A 25,004-nucleotide genomic window follows, 5' to 3' on the forward strand; every position below is an offset into this window, starting at 1 on the left:
CCTGCAGGCAAAATCAAAAATTAAAAAGTTTATTAAAAATTAAAAAGTTTTCGTCATGGAAAAAATGTTGAAATTTTTCACTAGAGAATTTTGCAGAATTGTACACTTTACTACCACAGCTGTATTGCAATATGACAAAGAAACTGAAACATATTGGTACCTTTCGATCTGGGCTTTTTGAGCCATTAAGAGTGACTGAATGAACTAATCTTCCCTTGCTCAGTGTTGTATTTATATTGCAATTATTTTTCTACCCTATCGCCACATTTGAAATCAAAATGAATGTCAGCCTTTCCTGTAGGAATGGAAATTCCAAGTATCTCCCAACATAGATACCACCTTAAGTGTGTCTGTCCAAACCTGCTGCCTCCAGCTTCCTGCCCCATCTCTGGACAGGAAGAGCAGATTGTGTTCCACTCAATGCCGTACAACAATGACCTCCTCTGTGACAACTGAGGCAGTAACTCCCGTGTGCTAAAGTTTCAGTTACAGAAAGACAGCTGCCAGAGCGGTCTGTCACGGTAGGCCGAGGTTAAGGACAAGACAAGTAGACAAAAGGTCTAACTGAGGCCATTCTCTTATGGAGACAAAGAGAGACTAACTGAGGGGGCAACCTAGGGGGTCTTGAGCCCACATTCAGACTGGCCACCTTCTGTCATGGCCACCTTCATCTGAGACAGCCCCAAAACAGCAGCAGACTCTCCATCTCCCTGGGGAGGGGATGGTCCACCCCACACTTAATCCAGAGTTTCCAGATAAATATCAGAGGGCATCTGCCAAAGACAAGAGCATGCTTTCGATGAGCCACTGTTACAGCGTGGAAGACTGCGCTGAGAACAAGTGAGTAAGTTACACAACTTCAAGCTCACACGGCTGGAGTTCAGTGGGAAGTAAAAGTGCCATTTTCATGTAGAAACCACTTTTCTTTACATTTTTGGACCTATCCCTTGTAGATATTGAATTACACAAACTAAACACTGACGAGAGCAGGAACGGCCTAGCTACCCACCGGTGGAGACAGTCTCGTGCTGTTGCTAGTTCTGTGAAGACATACATATTTTAAACAAATGAGAAATGCTTAACCAGGAAAATCTGAGAGCAAATTGTCTCCAAAAGTGAGATCTGAGTTGAGTGCATAGTCCTGGGAGAGGGGGAGTCTCTGGAGATTTATGCATACTCATATTACTAGTAATAACAACTGTACAGCTGTTCTTTGTTGCTATTGAAGTATGAAGAAAGCATTTTTATGGATATATATATAATTAATATACAACTCCAGCTGTTTAAAGGGGATCTTGGACTCACCCCACATGTCCTCAACACATTATTCCTTATGAAACAACTGAACCGGAACTTCCTTACCCACAGGAGAGCCAGGGTTAGTGTACTCAGAGTTAGTCAAACAAAGGTGAATTAAGGGCACCCTAACTCTGAATGAGAGTTTCTGTCCTGGCTTTTAGTTCCACTTAACAAATCCATTTCCGTTTCATACTTTTTTTAGACTTAGATTCAGTTCCTCATGTCCTGATATCCTGTGGTCAGGATGGAGCTAGGAAGAGCTCATTAGCTTCAGTGAATGAAATGTCGTGGAATTGCAGCCTTCTTCATCCTACTTGTCCAAATTTAGAAATGCCCAGTGAACCACAGTGAACCAGCTCCAGATTTATCCTGATGCAACCTTTCTACTAACATGCAAATGTGTGACCCTTGCTCACTTTACTTGTATTGTACTTATATCAACCTCTTTGCTTTCCAGCCAGCTCTAGGCACGTGGGTTTTTCTCATGACCTGCGCTACCTGTGCATGGTATTAGAAATGCACTATGCATGCATTAGATCTGAAAGTGAGCCGGAACTGTCACAAATGTTCACCGTGAGGATGCGTTCTCCCTCAACCCCGCTGCACAGCTATTTGCTTGAGAGCATTTCATTCTCTCCTACTTCTGCCCGCCCAGAGCAAAATAAGGAAGCAAACAGTTCTACAAACACTAAATATCGTAAGACGAGAATACATTTAAAATGGCCTTCAAACGATTTCACTCTAGCCCTAGCAGTGTCACCTGGCTTCTCAGTATCCCAGGGACTGCAGCCAGATCAGGCACAAGGCTGGGGTTAGCTCAGCCTTTCAGCTCAGCATGAAAGAGGAGAATAATCTCAGGCCCAATGGGATGCTATGACAAGGGCATAACGCAAGACGCCCCAAAGTCCACCCCTGCACTTCCATTACCAGGCACAGAAAGCCCGGTCCATCTGTAATTTCAGATTTGCAGTGCAGGTGATGTGATACAGAAAAAAACAGAGCGTGTAGTCGTCAAAGGCAGGGAAGTAGGACTGAGAGTTCACTGGCAAAAACCTGGAGAGGTGATACCACAGACTCCTACAGATTGATGTTTGTTCTTGACGCTTCAACAAGCATCGCACACCTTCCCTCAAAGTTCTTTCTTTATGGGACACTTGCCCTTTATTGTGTGCTGGAAGTATACTTTAGTTCCCCCACATCACCCACCATGAAAACTATTTTCAGTTGCTGGTAATCTTTGCTAAATTTATACTACTTTGGCTCTATTTTTCATTTGTAGAGCCAAGGTTAATGTACATTTCTTCCTAGTTACAGAACTGTGATAGTCTTTACTTTGAAAAGTCTTAGTGCTCTCTTGCTTTGCAACAAGAGCATGAAATGTAGGGGTGTGAGACACTGCTTGTGTCAGAAGTGCCTTTTGATAACCCCATGAAGATCCGGAAAAAGCTGACCAACTTTTTGCAAATATTGGTCAAAAAACAAAAAACACAAAAAAACCTTTCTTTTGGTACTAGCAGGGTTTTTTTGTCGTTTTTTAGGAAATTCTGGGATCACACAAGCAATATGCTGAAATTGCAACACAATATAAGAAGTGCAGGTAACTACAACTGAGTGCATCTAGAAATGGGAGGTGGGGGAAAAAGAGCATGAAAAACATAGTGCTGAGAAGGCCAAAATAGCTCTGACCCTCTCAGCCCGCAGCAAGCAACCGAGTTAAGCTTTGTCCTTCATGAAGGCAAGCAAAAAAAAGGGTGACTAAATGCAGCATTTTTGCTTGAGAAGCACAAAACTTGCTTAATAACACACATGTAAGTGAAGATCAAACTATTCATGAGATTATGATCAAGACATCTGAAAAATATCATCATTCCAAACAGAATGAAACTTTTGAAAGAGGTCTTGTGATGTCTTACCAGATATCATATGAGAACTCAAAAGGAAAAAGAAAACCTTTTGAGGCTTTGAAAACAAGAGCTGAGATTGTTGAATCGACTGTGTCATTCGCAGGTCTTGTAAAATTCTTAATTTGAGGCAAAAATCAAGAAGAAGATTACAAAAAAGATTCTGACTTCGATTTAGAGAAGGCAATTAGACCACAAGTGGAGAACATCACTTGCAGATTGAAAGCTCTGAAGGAAAACAGGTCTTATTCAAAGGGCTGGGCCGATCGAAGTAAATCGAAATGAAAACTCAAAAAGGAACAGGTAAACTGCACACAAAAGTTTGAAACTGTACACAAAGTGGAAGAAAACACAGGCCAAATTTGTCTAGCCTTTAGACAGAACTGCTATATTTTTAGCAAGCAAAACAATTTTGTAAAAGCCTGCTGAAAAGACAGAATTTATCTAGGCAGGAATACATTGAATTATCTCTACACAAACAAGCATAATGCCTTATGGGAAAGATTCAAGATGGAATCTTGAAAGGAGTAGATTTTCACCTTAAACTTTAACACAGATCCATTATTAATTTTAAATTGGCTGTTACTGCACAATCAGAGCGATAGCTGAAATACTATAAGGAGTATGAATACAGAACCAATACCACCAATGCTCAGCTCATGCAGGGGAGAAATCACTCCTAAAGAGGTGGCACAGAGGTGTGGTGGGACATTCAACAGGCTGGAGAGGTGGAACTGCCAAACTCCTTTCCTTGCAGATACTGCCCCAAAAACATGTTTTATTTAAATAAAAATATCACTTTTTAAATTAAGAAAACTCAACTTCATGAGATAGGCCAGAAAGAGCGAAACTTACACACAGCCCTCCCCTGCTGACAGCCCCCTGCACTTCCAGAGGGTCTTTGCTTCCAGTCCAAATAATCACTTGCTACGTGGCAGCAAACTGCTAGTGCTCTCTGATCTCTGGGAAGGTTTTCCCATTCCTTCCTGAGGCCGAACCAAACTCATCACAGTCTCTGCACATGGTGCAGCCTCCTAGGGACCAGCTGCAGCCTGGATAATGCCAAGGCCTCTGGAAATGTCTATGCTCCCAAAGGAAAGGAGAAGAACGGGTCTTTACTGTGAGGGTGACTGAGTACTGGAACAGGTTGCCCAGAGAGGTGATGGAGTCTCCATCCTTGGAGATACTCAAAAGCCATCTGGATAGGATCCCGGGAAATGTGTTCTTGGCGACCCTGCTTGAGCAAAGGGGTTGGACTGGATGATCTCCAGAGGTCCCTTCCAACCTTAACTGTTCTGTGAAGAAAGAAGTCCAGGGATAGGAACAACATTCAGCCAATCTCCTTAACGGATCACAGGCATAACTGTGAACACCAAAACAAAACAACTACCCCAGCCACTATGATATATAAGCCGAGATAAAACAAAATATTTAAAAGACAAAGTGTGCAATTCCTTTAGGAAATGTAGCACCTGAAATGTATCAGACTGCCATGGGGAGAGTGCATACTAGAAGAGGACTGAAAAGGGACAAGAAAGGAGAAAGCAAACAATAGAGGGAGATAAGGGGAAGAGAGAACTTAGTTTAAAATATGGAAATAACAAAAGAAAACATCCGGGACATAGACAAATGTCATAAATAAAACAATACAGACTAAAATGCTTCGATAAGAGTCCAAAAAGGTAGTTTAAAAAGAAATACTAAAATGCTCAAACAGAACCAGCCTAGAATGATAACTCCAAAAGCTTTAAATCTGTGATCCAAGACTGATATCAAATCATTTGCGTATGCTGGAAAAAAAAACACACCTTCATTCCAGATTATTTTCCGTTTTATTCATAACTAGCATTATTATAACCACTAAACACGCAATCTCACATGTAACATATTTCTTTGTGAGCAATGGCATAGCAGCTGCAGTAATATTGGGTCACAGACCACAATTGCTATGAATCTAACTGCTTTACAAAAAAACATGTGATGTAAAAGTAACATTATTTTAAGTTCAGGATATCCACTTTTAATGCTGCTGTAAAGAATGTTGTTAAAAGGATTCTTAAAAGAGATGAAGAGTCAAATCCAGAGCTTCATCCGACCCTGCTAAATTTCAGAGTGGTACCTCTCATCTGGGCTGCCACCTGCCACACGGTTGGGTCAGATAGATAACTTTTAGGCCCAGACTCACAGGTTGTGTAAAGTACTGATGTTAAATGCTGGGACATCTTCATGAAAAACAGGAACAGAAAATTTACATGAATTAATGGGCTCGCAGGAGGGCAATAGTCTCTCATGAAGTATCCTCCCTCCTATGAGATGATTACTAGTGAAAGACAGACCGACAGCGTCCATAACAAAAGGAAGACGAAAAAGAAAGAATGAGTCTGAACCCCTAGATCAAACCCAGAATGAGAGAAATATAACAAGGCAAGGGACTATGCTGAGCAACGTGATATTAAAAAACTCATAAGGTGTCTCAGACATCAACATGACAGGCGCAGTCAGCTCAGAGATTGGTTGAGACCTGGTGGTGCCTCATTACGAATTTCAATTTTGCCTCTGAACGTGTGGTGAGGGGGAGCTGATAGAGTAATTGACTCTTCAGGAAGCTTGAGATAAAATAGGACGCACTCCCTTCCAACGTGTCTGAGTTCAAACCAGCTGTCGAGGGAGTCAGCACTGATGTCAGTGGCTTGAATAGCACACAAAGATTCCCTGTCCTTGCTCTTGCCTACAGTGCCTTTTTGCTGATCTCTTGTCGCATTAAAGAATCATCACAGTTCTACACTCCAGCCCAAAACTGTTGTCAGTTCTCACCTAAAAATTCTTCCCCTCTATGGTCAAACTATCTCCTTTTTCAAATCTCATCATTCCTCTGCTCATCACAAACATCTGTGACACTTATTGGCCACACGTTCCACTTCTTTCAAGGCAGTACAGAAGATGAGGACCTGCTGCTGTTGTGGATTACCCTGTTAACACACTTGGCAGAGCTTTACACAGCAAATTTATAGCATTCAGCCCAGCTGATAGCATGTTCAGATTCCTACGTGGTGTCACATGCAGCATTTCTGAATTTTTCAATCTATTAAAAATATAACCTAAAAATACACTCAAAAAGAACAAAAGAATGTTTAATAAGGTTAAAAAGTCAGTAAACACACTCTAGAATAAAAGTAATGTGCCCAGTCACTTTTTACACATATTTTACAAACTCAGTTTTAAATACATAGAGACCTCAACCTGTTTCTCCTGTGTTCATTCAGTGTACAAGATAAAACTGCCCAAGAATGCCTTCTTCCCAAAATATCCTTTCCTGACGTGTGGAATAGCAGAAGGCGGGCAGGGAAGGCTTCAGGGCTTCACATTGGCAGAAAGGAGGTGTCACAATTCAAGCACTTGAGTTTCATCCTCTCTTGGGCTCCGATGATCCTCCATGGTGCCGGACAAGTCATTTAAAAAGGTTCTCACTACATTTTCTTATTTTCCCAAGCACATAAAAATAGCCTGCCTCCTAGTCCTTGACACTGGTTTGTAGAACTGATGCAGTCTCAGCTGTACCTAGAGATGGAGGGACATAAACTCTGAACGCATGCAGTTCCCTAAGGACTCTGAAAAAATAGAGTCTGTAATTACTGGCTATTCAATCTCTTTGTGCCACTGAGAACGGGAATAATAGCTTAGCCCTATCTTTTGGGGTTACTGAGAAAATGTATTCTTTATAGCTAGCAGAGTTTGGCTGCTGCTATAATAGGAAAAGCTCTTGGTAGACAAACGATGCTGCACTCAGAGGACAGTTTGTACCAGTCCAGAAAAATAAGATGTGACCCTCACACACTGACCATGCTGAACTGCCAGGCACTAAATGAGCACTGTCCGTGGAAGCCCACAGAAATGCAGGGATCTGTGATTATATCATTAAAGACTAACCTGCTCACATAAAGAGGTCAAGCTGAGACTACCTAGGCAACGTTATTTGGTATATTTAAATTTGTGGCTACATTTGCCACCATGGCAAAGTTCTTTTAATGCTTGTGAAAATGACTGTTGTAAAAGTTTTAACAAATATTGCGAAAAATATTTCTAAACTACTGTAACTGAGATCACAGGTCTCATCTGTCAGAGCTGATGGCCCGTAGCCACTTCTTTCTGTCTTATGGTTGTCCCAAGGGTTGAAGTACGTTTAGCAGCAGAGAAGTACGCATACCTCTGTATGGCACTAAGAAAATACTCCTTGCCTCTGAGTTTTACCCCACAGACACAGCAAACTCTAGGGGTGGCGGGGCTGCGTAAGGGGATATGGGATTTTTTGACAGGAAGGATATTTCCCCCTTTCAAACGTAAGGGAAGATAGAAGAACAAACGAAATGTACTTACCCTCTCTGGCTCCTGCCAGGAAGGAGAATCAAGGATTAAGTCTAACTTCCGTTTCACCTCATGAGAGAAGTGAAAAATAGAGTGTTTGGTCATTTTTAAATCTCTATCAATGTTATGATAAAGTCATCTTTACAGCACAAGAAAACATTTCTTCACTGTGAGGGTAATTGAACACTGGATAAGGTTGCACAGAGAGGTTGTGGAGTCTCCATCCTTGGAGATACTCAAAAGCCATCTGGACATGGTCATGGATGATGTGCTCTTGCTGATGCTGCTTGAGAAGGGCAGTTGGACCAGAAGATCTCCAGAGGTTCCTTCCAACCCCAACTATTTGGTGATCTTAAGGGTTATTTTAAAGTTACTTTTGTATGACTGAAAGTGGATTAAAGCTGGCTATACTGGTCTCGACCACATCAGATATGTGATTTCAGCTTTGGCCAGGCCTTGGCTCTCCTGAAAGCCCAAGAAGAGCACGGACATGCCACAAAGTCACAGGAGACCACTAGACATCAAACATGTAGCGAGCAGAGAAACACTATTTAATCTGAGGGGAGAAACAGGCAAGAAAACGTGAAAGGATACACAGCAAAGGAGAAACATACCTCCGATACAGAGGGTCAAATATCAGTTGAAAGAGGGTAAAGAGAATTAAATATGAAGTTAGGATGAAATGAAGATAAACAAACAGGTCTGATAAGCTAAAGCAACAGCTTTTTTGTACATGCAGATACCAGAGATTTAAATTTTCATTGCTTTGCAATTTATTTTCACCTGTGATAAGGTGGGTGTAACATAATGAGTTGGTAATAATTTACAGGCCCTTTCAATGAGTGAAAGAGATGACTGTAAATGATTGCCAGGAATCAGGGTGAGAAACGCATTGACTGGCTTTCAACACTAGAAATAGCTCTTTTTTCTTAATGTTTAATAACTTCCCGGAGGGACGCACCACGCTTATTTCTGGTCCTGGGAAAAAACATTTTAAAGTTATGATATTATTATGTATCAAAAAGCTGTTTTGCATCATTTATTATTCATCGACTGAGGCTTGGAGAGCACTTTTGTTCCATCCATGAATAGAGAAAAGATAAAACTGGGTCCCAAGAAATTTATTAGGCAAGACATTTTCTATAACTAAACTTGCATCAGATTTACTTAATAGATTTCCAAATTGATTTAAATGTTGCAAACCTTTCTGCAAATAATGTAAAATTAACTTAAAAGTTACTTACAGAAATTTAGTATTCATAGATTTATGACTGAAACGAGGAAAACTGAACTGAGACTCTCAGATTTAAGATGCTTATTAAATAGGTTGCTATTCTGAGTGGAAAAGTATCTAAGATATATAACTGGCCCACAGAACTGGCTGAATTCCTTTAAAAATAATTTACAAACATATTTCAAAATTACTTTTGGTTCACAGTTCTAAATTACATTTCAAAAAAGGTTCCGAAAGGTTTTAAGCCTTCTTAATATTTGAATTGTTGTCCCTCCCTTTCTTGATAGATTTCTAGGATCTTTTTTTTTTTTTTTTTTTGGCCTACTAGTCACTTTTGCTCAGAAAAAAAAAACAGTGAATGGAGAAAGGATGGTAGTGCAGAAGACAAATACAGAAAAATAACTATAAATACACGAAAACTGTTTTCAAGATACCTTAAAGAATTGAGCCTGATAAATGTCATGCAAAACTTTTCAAAGGCACTATTTCTCTAAAAATTTCAGTTTTGAAAGAAGAAATCTTTTTACTTAGAAAACCTGTTGTAAAACATTAACCATCTTTTATCCCACCATTTTGCTGCTTGGCTTTATACTTAGCTGCAACTGACTAGGTTTTTATAATGCGCTAATATATCTACCCACACTATTTTTAAATCATTTGTCAGAGAAATGCTTTCTCATTCATGCTGTAAAGACTGAATCTGTCTGGGAAGCATTTAGCTGCTGTACAGATGGGCACTGTAGAAAACCCCTTGATAAAGATAACTGATTGTGTTGTAACCAAAAATAGTTTCTGCCTGTATTAAGGACACGCACTGAATGGAAAATCTGACAGCAAAGGGGTGCTTAACACCTGTGCTTGGCACTAGTCAGAGCCAAACCAAACGCGGCTTACAGCCTCTTTGTCCACCCCTGCTCTTCCTCAAATACAAATTTAGGTATAGCTGAAGTCTCTGTGGGGAAGGGGGATGGGCTAGATCACCCCCAAAGTCCCTTCAGGCCCTGATTTCTACTGCTGCAAACTGGGAAGCTGAAGCTTCCTAAGAGAAAAGACCTAGGGGTGGAGAGGGGAGAGAAAGAGGAGAGGGGAGTAGCCAAAAAAAAGCAGAGTACAAAGCATGGCTGATTATACAACAAAGATCAGGGTGCAACTTTTATATGATGACAGGTGATTGCCAGCCCCTACCGCAGTGGAGACAAGCTCTGACCACAGTGTCTAGAAATTATGTGTTTCTTGAAAAGTATGGATGAGATCTCCCTACCTTCCCCAAAAGTCACAGCTGCTTGCTGCAGCGGCCTAGAAAAGCCAGTCGTAGATAGCTGAGCTGAGCTTGTGCTCTGAATGTCTTAATAGGTTTTCTTTTCCATGTGCTTTTTGTTGAGGTATTGGAGTCAAAGGCCTTTATATCATAGTCACGTGCAAACTGCAAACTATGGCACCCCTCTCAGTACACAGACCTGAGGACCAGCATACCTGTGTTAGGTCCGACCACTGCGTTCCTGGGGAGTATAGCTGCCTTAGTGTCTGCCTCTTGAAAATCGGGTATCTGGACCTAGTTCAGAGAAATAAGAGCCATTTAATAGAACCGTCCTTCTATTGGACAGTTGATTAAGTGCTGCCCTAGGTAAAAAATTGTAATGTAATTAAACAACAACTGTATCAAACAGAGTACATGTGAGTTAGAATTTAATTTGAAAAAAGGGACTACGTGTGTATAATTTGGAGATGCAGGGTTCAGAAAGTCCCTACAGGGACATGTTCTCAGCCTAATTTTTCTCCATGTCTCTGTCACTGCTCCCTTCCATCCATTACACTAGGTAGTCACTGTGCTCAGCCCAGCTATTACTGATGGAGCAGGGGCGATAAGTCAGGGGTCCCCACTGCATGCCGTAACCGCTAGGTTGCACAGTCTCACTCACTATTCTTGCTCTCCTTAGGGACCTGTAAATCTTGTATTCTCAGTAGCATATTTCAAATGCAACTCGTGCCCAATCTTGCTGCAGATGCCCTCAAGACTTGTTGGGTAGGATGCTCCCACGAAACACTAATACAGCTCAGATAATACCCCGGGTTGACAAAGGCCCCAGCACAAGCATAACTGGCTGTAAGTCCCAGTCATTTGGTCCTGTGTGAACGTGGGAGAAAGGTATTAACTGATGAAATAGCTCAATAACCAGCTACTGTGTGAACTATGAAATGACACAGTTCTGCATGTGTTCACAGCATATTTTATCTCCTTATCTCACGAAGCTTTCTACATCCTGGTTACGTCAATGGAAACATACTCTACTGTCCCTCCCACCAGTTTACAAAGGTGCCAGTGAAGGTTGTGTTTGTGGAGCAACCTCTAATTTGTGTTGGTGTAAGTCAGAGATGACACCCTTGGCATCGACAGCTTCCTACTCAACAGGATTGTTGCAGTGAGAGTGTTCAGCAGACACGCAGCAAAGGCCAAGGAATTGAGCAGCTCCCCTGGGCTCACGCTATCTGCCTCTTTGCAATTCCCTACTCAGACACTGATCTTGCTTCCATTAAAATAGATGGAAAAACTCCAAGTGCTTTTGGTAGAAGCAAATGCCTGCCTCTATACACTCCAGCCTCCTGGGGTGTGTATACTGGAGACTGTATTCAAGCTACATGCCTCTATGTATTTCCTATGCAGTTTCAGTTTTTATAAACTTCTGGAGCTTGCAGCGTTGTCAGTAATGACAATGAAGAGTTTCGTTCCAACTGATGTGTTCCCAGGGAAAGTTTTCCCAATGAAAAAAAAATTGATCTATTGAAAAATTCTTCACCAGTTCTGTGTTGAAAGACTCCCTTTGCTTTCAGTCAGGAGCTCTGCATGTTTAGGAAATACTGAATCAAAACATCTGAATATACCGCAACGGTCTTACTTTTCAGTCTGCCTTCTACAGGAGTTAAAATGCATCATTGCGGATCCCCATACCAGTTTGGAAGGGATGATAGACTGTCTCAAATCATTTTTCTTGCTCATCTTGCACTGGCAGTTATAGTATAGGCTTTCAGTTCCCTTCCTGGCTTTTTTTTGGGATAGAAGTTAGTAAACTTCGGCAGGTCTTCTACATACAGTGCTTCAGTCCTGTCAATGTCCTCAGTACAACTATGAATCGCCAATAAGTGGCTTTTAAAGTTTAAAGGGAATTTCAAATGGCTTCTTCTAGCTTTGTATATATGCCTGATTTTGGTTCCTTGTACTTAACGCTACTCTCCCCTCTATGCATTTCCCAGCCTCTGCATCTTAATGCATAGCATACGTTCCTTAATTCCTGTTGGCATCATGTTTGCGGCAAAGGGAGAGCAAAATAGTCGATTTGAGAGAAAATATTTGTTTGCAAAACAAACTTTTTTTTTAATATTTGCATGGGAATACACACGATGACTTTGTATTATCTTTTGAGATAGATGGGTGTGCAGGAAGAATATCTTCCATGACCATTCACGATATGAAATAAAATTCATGTTTTATTGGAGCTTTTCTGACAAAAATCAGGCGGAAAAGCATGTGCTAAGGTGTATTTATAGTCACATAATACCTGTGTATTCCAAGTGTGCAGAACCAGTAGAATTCTGCAATGTCACTTGTGTCTTAAAAATGCAAGAAAAATATTACTTGAATAAATTACCTGATCTGCAATTGAAATATTCTTGAAAAATGTTTTAAGCTAACTTTTCAATGTCCATCACCTTTCTGAAAAAAAAGGCAAATCTGCAACTCCAAGTCCCAGCCTTTCTGGACACCTTCAGACAGGTAGGACCAGGAGCCTAAAGAGAGAAGAATGCGTACTAAGAAAGTGCTTGTAAATCTCATCCTTTTGAATGAAGGAAAGAGGTTTTGGGGGCAGGTGCATTCAAAGCCTGGGAAGAGTAGGTGTTAAAAGACTATAAATTGTGGGAGAGAGTAGGCAACTATAAAACTGGGCAGGAAGAATTTAGAATAGCTTTATGTCTCGTTTTCTCAATGATCATATCTTTGAACACTGATGTTTGCAAGGTTTTATCATATCCTACAGTACAAACTGATTCAGACCAGGTCTGGGATATTTTTAGCTGGGTATAAAGCCTCAAGAGTTGAAGGTGCTCTATTGATTCTTAGGATTTGGCCAAAAATGATTACATCCTCCCGCATTGGTTTTTGAGGGAATCTGTGCTGGTAAATACACAAAGAAAGCATCAAATGCACAGGTATATGAGGTACCTTCTTTCTCGAGATTAGGAAACACTCTGGAAATGTCATGGCTTTGGCTCCTGCAGAAATCCCAATGGGACTGATGTCAGACCAGCTCTTTGTAGACCATCCTGGCAGGGAAGGAGGCCTGTGAACTAGTATCACTGCAACCCTTCATGCTCTCTTGTCTTTACCAATATTTCTTGATGCCAAGCCAAAGGGTGGTGGTGGTGAAGGGGCGGGGGGGGGGTCCCTCCAGGGGAATGAAGGGGACAGCAAGCTCTTAATTCAGTTAACGATTGCAGGAAGTGGTTTGCCAGTTTAGAGGTAGTCCCTGCTCAAAGCCAGTGCCCTTCTCAGAAATGAACTTGCAGTTCTCTAAAGATAGATTGCGCAAAACACCAGGGGGCCCTCGGGAACCTGCAGCCACAATTCCCCAGACAAGGAGCTCCAGAAAAGCACTGAAATGCCCCCCCCTTTGTGCAGCTGCTCTGTGGACTAAACCAACGCTCAGTGGAGCGGGTCTCTTGTGCAAGTTCTCAGGTTTCATATCCGCAGTGACCAAATTTTGTTAAAAATATGACAGCTGCTCCTGTCATTTTTTTCCATGTAATTTTAACTGTAACTTCAAACTGCACATGCATTGTCTGCCCTTCAGAGATGTTAATGGGAGGTCTGCATAAAGTGGAGAACTTTTCAGAAGGTGTCAGCCTTGGGACCGAAGGACCAGGTAGCGTTGGCACAACTGACAGATTAGGTAAGAGAGTTTGCAAGTACTCGATCCACTAGGTAATATTCAGAGCAGTCTATTCATGCCTATCATGCTAGGCAGAATTCAGTTGGATATAATTACAGTGAAACAGGTAACAGGTAAGGAAATAAGATGGCACTTTATGGAATAACTCCCAAATTGTCCTGGGACAACAGTGAGTATATGTTCAATACGTCTACAGGGTACTAGGGCTTCTCACCCACACTCACAGGTACTGTAGAGTAATTGCCTTCATTACAGCTTCTAACATGTTCAATGAAAGCATTTTATTTACCAGTAAGGAAGGAATAATCCTAGCTAATCTATTTGAAGGACAACGTTTTGCACTGGGCTAAATTTAGAATATCCCCACAGGTGTTAATAGATTAACTCAGAGCTTAACATCCTTGCAACTGGAGAACAGAATCTTTGTATTATTTTCAACCTGATGGTCTTCAATTAATTTATATTCTTTTTGTTAACCCAAACCACAGAAACTGGTGAAGAAATAAAATGAGTGCTCCATCACCCAGTCTTCCAGCAGAAATACTTCACGAGAAGACATCTTAGAGTAGGTCCATTCTACTTCTCCATGACTGCAGGTCAGACACAGCAGCACTTCACACAACAGAAAAGTGTTATCGGGACCCTTATTGTCCCTTTTCCATCCCTACTCCCACTTCAGTAAATATATATCTGCCTTAAGCTACAACATCAAGAGGCTGACGGTCCCCTCGTCAGCGCAAGTGCTTGTAGGCGGTAACTGTATCTCAGGAGAGGAACATGTCAATCCACCAAGATCCTATCTCTCTCTTCACAATGACATCAGCAGTGACAGCTTGTTTGGTTTTTCTCCCACAGAGCACTTTTACTCTATTGTAGGCGAAACACTTCTGGCAAAAACAAAACAGCTTTGTTCCTTTTTCTGTTTGAGGTTTATTTTTATTTTGGTTTGGCTTTTAGGTCTTTATATTTTACCAATAAGGCCTTAAAAGTTGTAAGACAGAGATGGCAGGGGTTATTTCAAGGTGTAAGACACAAAGGTCACAAAACATGGCACTAGTCCTTCTTCACATAGCTCAGGCCAGAGAACAGCAAATGCTTTGCTGCGCAGACACACCTTCTCTTATGCTGGTTCAAATCCAGAGTTGTCTTCAATAGGCTAGTGTAGGTTTATGCTGAAGGCAGAACTTATCCTAAAAACTCTGCTGAGTAGAGTATTACAAGACAGGGACTTCTTTTGAATTCTTGGCTTCAGACTGGTGAGAACGTAATTTTGTTCTGACTGTTTCATCTCTAAATGTGATGTGCCTCCCTAATGGCTCACTATCCTCTTGCATTTTATCATGCCGACTGTCTTTCTTTGATTCCAGCTTTTTTTGTGAGCTGTAGCTACCTTCCTCTAATCTCCAGTGGCTGCAGATGCATGGACTCTCCTCTTCTCCTAACACCTACTAAGGCTAGTAGAGCCACTAAGACACTGGGGCAGGGGAGAGACATACTTGGGCATTTTGCGAAGAAATGAAGACAGGCAAAGAAAGGTTTTAAAAATAGATATGCAACAGCAATCGATCCAATTTGAAGTGAGTATTCCAGAAAAAGGGATAAATATTAACTAAGGGTTCAATTGGCTTATTAAAATATCTTTTCTCCATGGAAAGCGGGTATCAGCATGGCATCTCCGGCTTGCGGCACCTCCAGAGCCCATCTGCAAACTTTTCTCTTTTCACATCTCTCCTGAAAAATTTACCCTTAGCTTAAAGTACCCTCCTCATTTGAATGTCTTTTCCTTTACCTCTCTGCTTGTTTTCTCATAAACCAGTTATACAGGCCAAGAATCCTTTAAGTGATCTGCCAAAGACACCTGCTCTCGCTTCCCCCTCCTCTTCCCACATGTGGAGGAACTGGCAGACTTTTCCTATTTCATACCCTGAGCGATGGCTCCAGATCGCCCCATGATCCTGGCTGATGAGTCATATTTAGCACATGGGATCACAGAGCAGGAGTGATGCCATAGCCCCTTTCCACCCGGAGGAAACCTCTGGTGAAAAGAGCTCGTGCAGATGGCATAAAATCTCGACAGTCTCTTGGCACCACAGCGCTTTCCATTTCGTGACTGGGGTCCCCAGCTGCATCTCCCAGCACAGGACCTCGTTCCAGCCTCAGGAAAGAAGATGGTTGAAATGGTTCTGGCACACTCAGGACCACAAGCACCCAAGTCGGTTCTCTGTGGGGAGCAGCACATCACACTACCACTGTGATCCCGTCCCCGAATGTTGTTGCTCAAAGGCTATACACATGTGAGTAAGCACTCCACAAACCGAGCTGACACAGTGCACAATGCAGCTGGCAGATGTGTCCTTGAATCATTGGCTTGCTCGCTACCGAACCCTCCCCAAGTACCTCCCGCATCCTTTTAATGGAAAACATTAGCTTTCGGGAGAACTCATAGGATGATCATGTATCAACCCACGGGGGAAGGGAGTCTGTTGCGCTCCCCAGTGAATGAATCAGATTAGCGAATGAGTGGTCTCTGTCTTTCCAGCTTCCACTTTCCCAGTCATGGCCTATTCTTGTGTTCCTCGCTTACGTTAAAATCCCACACTGGGCCCTTCTTGTGTAATTTAGACTCAGATTTTCTCCCCTTTCTTTTCCCTCCCTCTCCTCCGCCCCCCGCATCCTCTGTACAACAGAGCTGGCCACACAGCAACAGAGGAAATGAACAACATCTGGTGAGACTGATTCCTCGTTCTTGTAAGCAGTGTGAGCGAACAGCTGTGTCAGGCATTTCGTCCAGCTCTGGAATAGAAAAGAAATCAATCACGCATTCTCTTTTTTACCACACCTCCTCATTCTGGCATCTGCACTGGTCCTGCGAGATAATTGCCTGGTTTACTTTCCTGAAGATATATACTGGAATCCCACCCTTTGCACAGAGGACACTCCTTGATGCAAATATAATGATTGCTTTAAAGTATAGGAAGGGGGGAAAAAAAAAAAAGGAGCAGAGCACTTAAGCACATGCCCACCTTAAAGCTAAGGAGCCTGCTGGATTAATAAAGCTGTGAGCTTCGAGTTATGTGTGGACTGAAGAAAAAGGATTTTTTTCCATGCTTTCAGATGCCTAATCGTTATTGTATCCTATTGCTTTTGGTAGTATTTAAGCACTTTGGAAAAGCAGCTCTTAAGCATACACATATGAGTGGTTGCATTACGTCCAAAGACGCCATAGTGGTGGCAACACATCTTGTTGGACTGAAACCGTAATGCTGACAGCTCTGGAAATCAGAGTTTGGGGACAGAAAAGATCCAAGACAGTAGTAGTCACAGGATGAGCAGTAGCCATAGCAAGAGAAGGGCAATTTTCTTATAATTTGGAGGTCCTGAGCCAACTCTGGAGTCAACGATTAAGCTCGTCTCTGTGAGTATTTCTGCTGACACTGAGAGGGAGCTTCCAGCTAACATCGACTGCCTGGGCAGTTTCTGAGATATAGAGGTCTGACCACTAAGAACTGGGTGAAGACCTACCACCAAGTCTTGCAGTAATCACTACTGTCCCACAGCCTCAGCTGTGACCATAGAAAGCACAATGCAGCTTAAGAAGGAAGATTCAAAGGTAGATTTTAACAGAGTTCTGGGACAGCTGAGCATCGGGCAGCTTGCCCTGTCTGTCCCACAGCTGTTCAGAGTGTTGCTCTTGCAGATAAACCAGCTGCGAAGAGCCCCAGGCCGGGAGAGTCTTCTTGTCCTACCCCTTGGGGAGCCATTCACAGGCGTGCTGGCATTAGACTCAATTTCATCAGGATTCTGGCAAAATGTAAGACTGCTGCACTCTAGGAAGAAAAGCCTGATTATCATCAGTCTGCCCAGGTATTTGGTCTATAATCAAACACTGAGACAAATCTTGGACCTTGACGGCTGATTAATTGTCCAGGCTGCAAACTGGAGTTTTCCGCAGAGGCTGAGGCAGTCTGTTCTCCCTATCAGACTGCTTTCTTAGGAGCGCTTCAGCGATCCCCAGTCCCAGATTTCCAAAGAGGTCCCCAGTCGCAGGTCTCCTGAGGGCCCTGCAGCATTAGCCACAATTGTGAGCAACTGAAAAGCAAAAAATGTTGCTGAGGAGAGACGTTGCATGCGGCATGCTGCCTTGCACAGTTTTGATAATACTGGAAACAACAAAACAAGAAAGTAAGAAGAATACATCCATTCTTCCCATCCACTCCCAGATATCGCCCCAGGTGTTTCGCATCCCCAAGTCAGGTCAGTGGACAGTGAATTTTTCAATGCCACTGAATTGACCTTTGTCCTGAAAATATGAGTAGCAGGGAGCACAAAACCTCCCTGAAGGAAAATGCAGGACATACATACTATATCTTCCATTTTCTGGTTATATGCACATGAACAAAGTCCTCTTCTCAAAACAATGAGATTCGCTACTGTAAAACAGCACAGAGAATTTAGAACTGGAGGGAGAAAGCAACCTAAGAGAAAGAGGGAAGCAGCCAATAAAGGACGTATATAATCAAGGGAACTGAGCTATAGTGCTAAGGATTTGCTTGGGGTTGAAGATTTTCCAATAAGCAATGTAACAGAACAGATTTATGATTTCACCATAAAGTTGCATGATACCATTTAATGAATTAAACATTCGCATACAGGTTCAGAGAAAATATTACTGACTGGGAGAGCATAAAAGCATTGGGACATTCTTCACGTTTATTACTCATGAAAAGCTAAAGAAAGAAAGCCATCACAATAGCAATGAAACATACTTTTCCACCCGCATAGCATCTGATCAGATATTCACAGACGGAATTTATATAGGGGTTGATGGTAGTTTTTTTAAGTTGCAGTTGAAACCTAGGTTCTGCTAAAATCCAAATATACACATACATCTTAGGTATTTATAGGAGTCCTATTACCATAATAATTGAGCAAATCATCCTTTTTAATGTATTTATCCTCACAGCATCCCTGGAAGGGAGGGTGGGCTGCCATTCTCAATGCTGAGGTGGGAATAAAAATGCACAGAGGCTACAGAAGATAAAATGTTTCAGCTGCCTTCAGTTTGGGTATTGCTATGCCTAGAAAGCTAGACGGCTTCCTAACCAGTCAGCGAGAAATGCTATGTGTGAGCAGAGCAGGGAGAGCTATCTCATATAAAAAGAAATGCCCTAGAACAGTCACATTCCCCTGGAATTCAGGTTCTCCTTTCAGGGCTGCATATGAAATTCTCAACCATGTGAGATGAAGTCCTCTCTTAATGGAGCAGGGTCCTCTCTTAACGTTCTTACAAAAAGATGTGTGCTCTTGGACATTACCCACCCAGCAGCAGCACTCAGGTGGGAACTAGGAGCCCTGTAGCAGCAATACCACCAACCCTGATACAAATCAAACTCACATGTCCACTGCACTGGAGTGGTTTGGCCATCCGGCTGTGGAAGAGTTTGTGTGGGAACCAGGGCTGACACCACCCTTCCTGTGGAAACATATCCATTGTAAAGCAAGGAAAATAATATTAACTGAGCCAGAAGGACACGGTGAGTGCACAGCACGTTAGTTAGGACACTTCACAATGATGGGAGAGTCCTGTCCCTAGGCAAAATTCAAGTAAAATATAGCTGAGGGATTTACGGCTCTAGATAGCAATTGAATTTTTGACCACTTGAGTAGATCACAAAGATCGTTAAGAGGTCTAAATTCTGCCTAAGTAGCCTCTATGAATTTCTACCCTAAAAGTTTCCCTTCAAGAGAGTGAGGAAGCCTGTGATGAACTCACGGTCCCCCAGGAGCAGCAATGGACCCATCAGCTAGAAGGGAAAATGCTCAGAGGTTGCAATCACGCACTACCGCCTTCGGTTCCACACCGTCGCGCCGGTGCCTGCATCCCATAAGCATTCATCTGTGCATTGAACAGTTCACCTGAGCAACCTAACTCAGCTCAGTCACACACCTACATGTTTCCACTCTGACACTCAGACCAAACAGCCCCCTGATGAAATACATTTATAGAAGCTGCCAGACTGCTATTTCTGAGGTTACTGAGTAGGAGCAAATAACTCTCTTTTTGCTGCTTCCAAGCACTTTTTATTTGCTTGGACTCATGTCACGGACATGAAAGCATCTCATTTGAGTATGGGTGACAGTAAGTGAGGGAAATGTTGCATAATGTGGACTAGTTTTTAAGAGCACAAGTCACCAAAGGAATGATGTTGAGCATGCGATTGAGAACCAGGAGGAGTCATTCGAGTTCACAGAAAGGTAGGGTTCGATGCAGATTTACTATGCTGCCATATTGCCAAAGACCTTGTGGGTACGAATTTTGCTCAGAATTGCAGAAACTCATAATCTCACACGGAAATACAGGCCAAAGCATCAAAAAGCAGTAACTGGCTCAGAGCTCCATGGAAATAGGCCAGAGCTATATTTGCTTCAGGCATAGTGGGAAATTATTCAAATCATAGCATCACTATTCTGCTCAGTTTGAAAATGTTGGTAAATTTAAACCATCTACCGTGTCGAAAACAAACAAAAGATTTTTCCTACTCTTCTCCTATCCCCCCTCTAAAAGATAAGCTCAGAACTCTTCAGCCTCCACCATTTAAAAGGGAACTATACTACCTAAATCCACTTGGGCAACCAGAGATTAAAGTACATCTCCATTAGCAAATAAGCTCCCTCCAGTTTCCAGTTATCAAATAGAAAAAGATGATGTACAACAAAACCCTCAAAACACACAGGCAGATGGCTAGAGTACCATCTAGCCTGGAATCATCTGTACTGATTCCTCCCAGACTCGCAAAGGCATCTTATTTGATCGCTGACCAACATGTAATACAGAAGAATAAACACTCATGCACAAGGATGAAGCAGAACGTCATTACTGTAGGGTGTTGGTGTACCTACCGTAGGTTGTCACCCAGCTCAGTAAGAGGTGACGTTGGCCATATAATACTCATGCTTTCAGATGTTAACTTCTGCGGGACACTGCTTTAGACTGCATGGCCTTTTCCAGCATCATATACCCTACAAAACCCTGGGACCAAGGGCTTATGATTCATGGGAGCTCACAGGTTAAACTCGTCTAGTTAAAGGAGGTACCTCGACTGCCCATTCAGCCTCTTTTCCAAAGACTGCTGAACTGCAGTAGATACGGTCAAACTATATGTGATTCAGTTTCCAAACTATCACCTACAACCTGGATTGTTTTAGCACAGCAAGATGCAAATGGCCATAGTCCAAAAGCTATTTCATATGCATTTCAGCTTCCCAGCAAAGGAGAGGAGCAACCTCTGGGAGAGGGAAGGAAGGAAATACTGGTGAAGGCAATTATCTCTGCCATCTAGGTTTAATCTTCCCTGTGCTTGTGAATCAACATCTTCAGGAAAAAATCTATTTGGAACTTCAAACCATCCTACTAAAAAATATCCCATTTGTTATGTTTTTAGCCGTATGTCTCAATGCGTTATTGGTGTCATCTTGTTTGTTATTCTAATTTTAAAAGGCATTTCATTGAAATGAGTGAAGAAGAAAAACCTCAGGCTCTTTTTCTTTTTTTTTTCTGTTCATTGTTTCTAGTCTAAAGTTGCAATACAAAAATCACTTCAGCTGCTTTTTGTCATTACTAGAAATAAAATAATGACTTAATGACTTACTATCACATGGCATTCAGATTACAAAAGCAGCACTTCATAAAAACCAGTGCAACACATTAAATGGATTAAAATTGAGCTAGATTTCTAATAGAGACTGTATGATGTGGTTAATTGAAATAGCTGGGGGTTAGACTCAGTGACCCAGGAGGTCTCTTCCAGAGCTGTACTCCTAAAAAGCAATTGTTAATGGGGAATCATCATCAAAGGAGGGTATTTTCTGTGGGTCCTACCGAGATCTCCTTTTGTCCAAAGTCATTCAACATCTTTAGCCAGGATGGTGAAGTTTGTAGAGGACACAAACATTTAGAGAACAGTAAACAATAATGGGAACGGGTCAATTTTACTTAGAGTTTGGTAAACACAGTATTCCTTCCTCAAATAGCAAAGCCACTCTTAGAGCATGTAAGTAGGTGAAGTAGGTGATCCCAAAAATCTGATATATGATCCTGTAAAATAGAAGATACAATGCTTGGTTATATAGAAAACATATTTTGCCAAAGTGAAATGTTACTACTATCTCTGCATATAGCACTGGTGAGACCATTACTGGAATAATACGCACATTTCAAGGAGGTAGCTGAAACACTGGAAAGGGATCAGAGAAAGGCTGAAACAATGATTCGATGTCTGGAAATTCTGCCTGAGAACAAAAGACTTAGAAACTCAACTTTTTTAACTTCTCTAAGAAAAACGTAAGAGGCAATGGGATCACAGTCTGTATTTGGGGGATGGAAAATATTCCTAATAGTAAAAAGTTCCTTAGTTTAACAGAGAAAAGCATGCAATATCTGAGCAGCTAGAATTTGAAGTTAGATTCAAATGAGGTAAGATACACCTTTTTAGTCGTGAGTTCAAATAATCACTGAAACAACTCACTAGGAAAGTGGTATATCCCTAAATCTCATAAGACCTGAAAGGCTAGGTATCTTCCATAATGACATGACCTGGCTGAGGGAAGAATTTACCTTGACCCGGGAATGGCAAGACCCCTTGACTGAGAGGAAATCAGCATGAAAACCCCTTTCTTGACTTCAAAACCTGTGCACAAACTAATCTATCCATGTTTATGGACCATCATACGCAGTCCCTGAACCACAGTGTAGAGTCTCACAGGAATGGCTCCATCCAAAGAGCATACTTATTTTGACCTCAGTGAGCTCTATATTAGGCCTTTTTTTTCCCTAAAACTTTCCATTCCTTGAGTTCTGTTTTCATATCTTCTTTTAAACCAATGATTCCTCCTTGTATCCCCAAAAGTTGTCATTTCCTTCAGATGCTCAGGCTGATGAAGAAGTGATACCAAAATAAAAGCTAAATGAGGTGAAAATATATCCCATAAAACCCCCCATTAGGGAATTTATAGAGGCATTTCCTACTCCTCCGACTCAGATAACCATATTTTATTCCTTCTATGAAACAGAAAACCCTTAATCCAGTAAGAATGTAGCCAGAATCAAAGAGCAAGAGGAGGCATTAGGCTGCAAGTGAGGAGGGAAAAGAAACAGGAATTTTGCAGTCAGCCCTTCAAGACAGCTTCAACGAACGGGCTCTCACGGCAACTACTGCAAGAAGTGCAGACACTGAGCAGAGTGGATATGGGAGAGCAATATGATAAACTGGAAATCTGTGGGTTAGCATAATGTAATAGACCACAGAGTGCCTAATGAGCCAGACTCTGTTAAAAAAATATGTGCATAAAAAGAGGGTGGGAAAAAAGCTGAAAGAAGAAATAAATGAATCGCTTGTGTTCAGTCACAATTAATTAAGAAATTGAGAGAAAGAGTAGATTTGACAATTTCTTGTCCCTCGGAAATGAAACTGATGCTTCTTCAGAGCAAAATATATTCTGTCCCCCAACTAACTTCCAGGTTACTGCTTCCCGCCTCCCCCCCGCCTTTTTTGTTTGTTTGTTTGTTTGCATCTGTTTTGTTGTTCTAATTGAGGTTTTTGTCTGTGTGAGTGTTTACCCTTCTGTGTTATATGCCTGCCAGTGGTCAAACGAGGTCAGCAACAATTCAATATAACATCCCACATTAAGGAAAACGAATATTTTGTGCAAAGTACCTAGTACAAATGTCACATCCTCTATCTGCTCAAGCAGTTACATAGTTTTGGAAGCAGCTATTTAATCTCTTTTTTTGAAATGAATATATGCGCTTTTTAAATATTTTTATACATAATTTAAATGAGATAAATCAAATTCTTGAACTTGCTCTTTTCAAGTCTTCTCAAGTTAGTAAGAGATAGAGAGGTTAAATCTGTGTCTGCATTTTAGTTAATCAATCAACTATACACTATTTGATACATGCAGCTTTTCCTAGATGTATTTTCATATCTTTCTGGGACAAAATCCTACCTGAATCTCTGGAAACTCCTATTCAAGGCAAGCAAAGGACCATATAGAAGAGACTTAAGCTTCACTCATGATTTGGACTTCCATCATTTCAATTACTTTTCTCCAAAAGGAGTCTTCATTATTTTTGCAATTTTTCTTGTCTTCATTGTTGTCAAATTGCTTCTAAGACACAAACATATGGAATACATTGAGCATAAAACAAAACCCACATTCAATTAGATGTTGACTGTCTTGAAGGATAACAGCAATAAAATGTGACCAAGGGGAAAAACAGTCCATGGATTATGATACACCGACCCAAGTGTTGTGGGCTAAGGGGAATGTTACATAATCAAAACAACAATAAGATGGGTGTGGGGAACAACACTGTCTCCTCCACGCCCTGTGATCACACCACTATTCCTGGAATCGGCTCTGTGATTTTTGAGAAAGATTTTCTCAAATCGGTCCCCCCAAATTTTCAAATTACCTTTGGCCATGTCAATCACAAATTTACCTGAGCTGGGTCTAGCTAGTTCTCTGCCATGAGTACAACACATTTTCTCACTCCATCGTCCACATCCACCTCCCTAGTCAGAGGCCAACAAAGAGAACTGTAGCCCTGTAAGTGCTGTTTCCTTAAAAAAAGATGCATTGCGCCCATGGTATGGACTAACCCAGAGAAGATCACCATACCAGCATCCACATATTACTAACATTTAGCATAGTCTTCATGTCATCTGTCTTTGGTTGCTCACAAAGAAGGTGCCTAGTCTAACTTTTGTCTGGACTCCATCTAGTACGAGGAGAGGGATTAATCTCAGAGCAACTTATCCCACTTAATAGAGAAGTCTCAAAGAGATGCTTGTCTTGCTTTGTCATCAAAGCAATGACAGCTGGGGACCCTGTGTGCAGATGGCCATGTTAGATGAACTGAATTACCTACTTACTTTCTCACTTCAGAGAATAGTTTTCAGTGGATGTGGTAATAAGCCTATTGGAATACACTTCATTGACTTGGCTTTGCTTTGAACCAGAGCAAACATCAGCCAACAGTATGAGGGAGGATGCTTAATCTCTGTTAGACCACCACGATCTGCGTCTTTCCCTCTCTCACTTGGTTATCAAAGGGGTCTAAAGTGATGAGGCTCCTAAATAAAAGTGCCTGAAATGAGGTGGGCTAAATCCCTACTCTCTCCCTCTGCATATATTTCCTTGCAGCATCCAGATCTGTCAGTTGTACAAATTCCATAATATAAGTGGTCGGAATCCCAGCCTCTT

The 25,004-nt window shown here is 41.7% G+C and overlaps 1 long non-coding RNA gene across 1 annotated transcript; it reads right to left on the reverse strand.

The window, feature by feature from the left end:
* Nucleotides 1–7,571: 7,571 nt before the first annotated feature.
* On the reverse strand, nt 7,572–13,147 carry LOC138066093 (uncharacterized). The gene is made up of 3 exons (XR_011139331.1): nt 13,013–13,147; nt 10,270–10,348; nt 7,572–7,631 (listed from the first exon to the last, which is right to left on the reverse strand). It is a non-coding gene; the product is annotated as an uncharacterized lncRNA (long non-coding RNA).
* Nucleotides 13,148–25,004: the final 11,857 nt, after the last annotated feature.

This window comes from Struthio camelus, chromosome 2 (genome assembly GCF_040807025.1).
Source record: "Struthio camelus isolate bStrCam1 chromosome 2, bStrCam1.hap1, whole genome shotgun sequence".
Taxonomy (NCBI): Eukaryota; Metazoa; Chordata; class Aves; order Struthioniformes; family Struthionidae; genus Struthio; species Struthio camelus.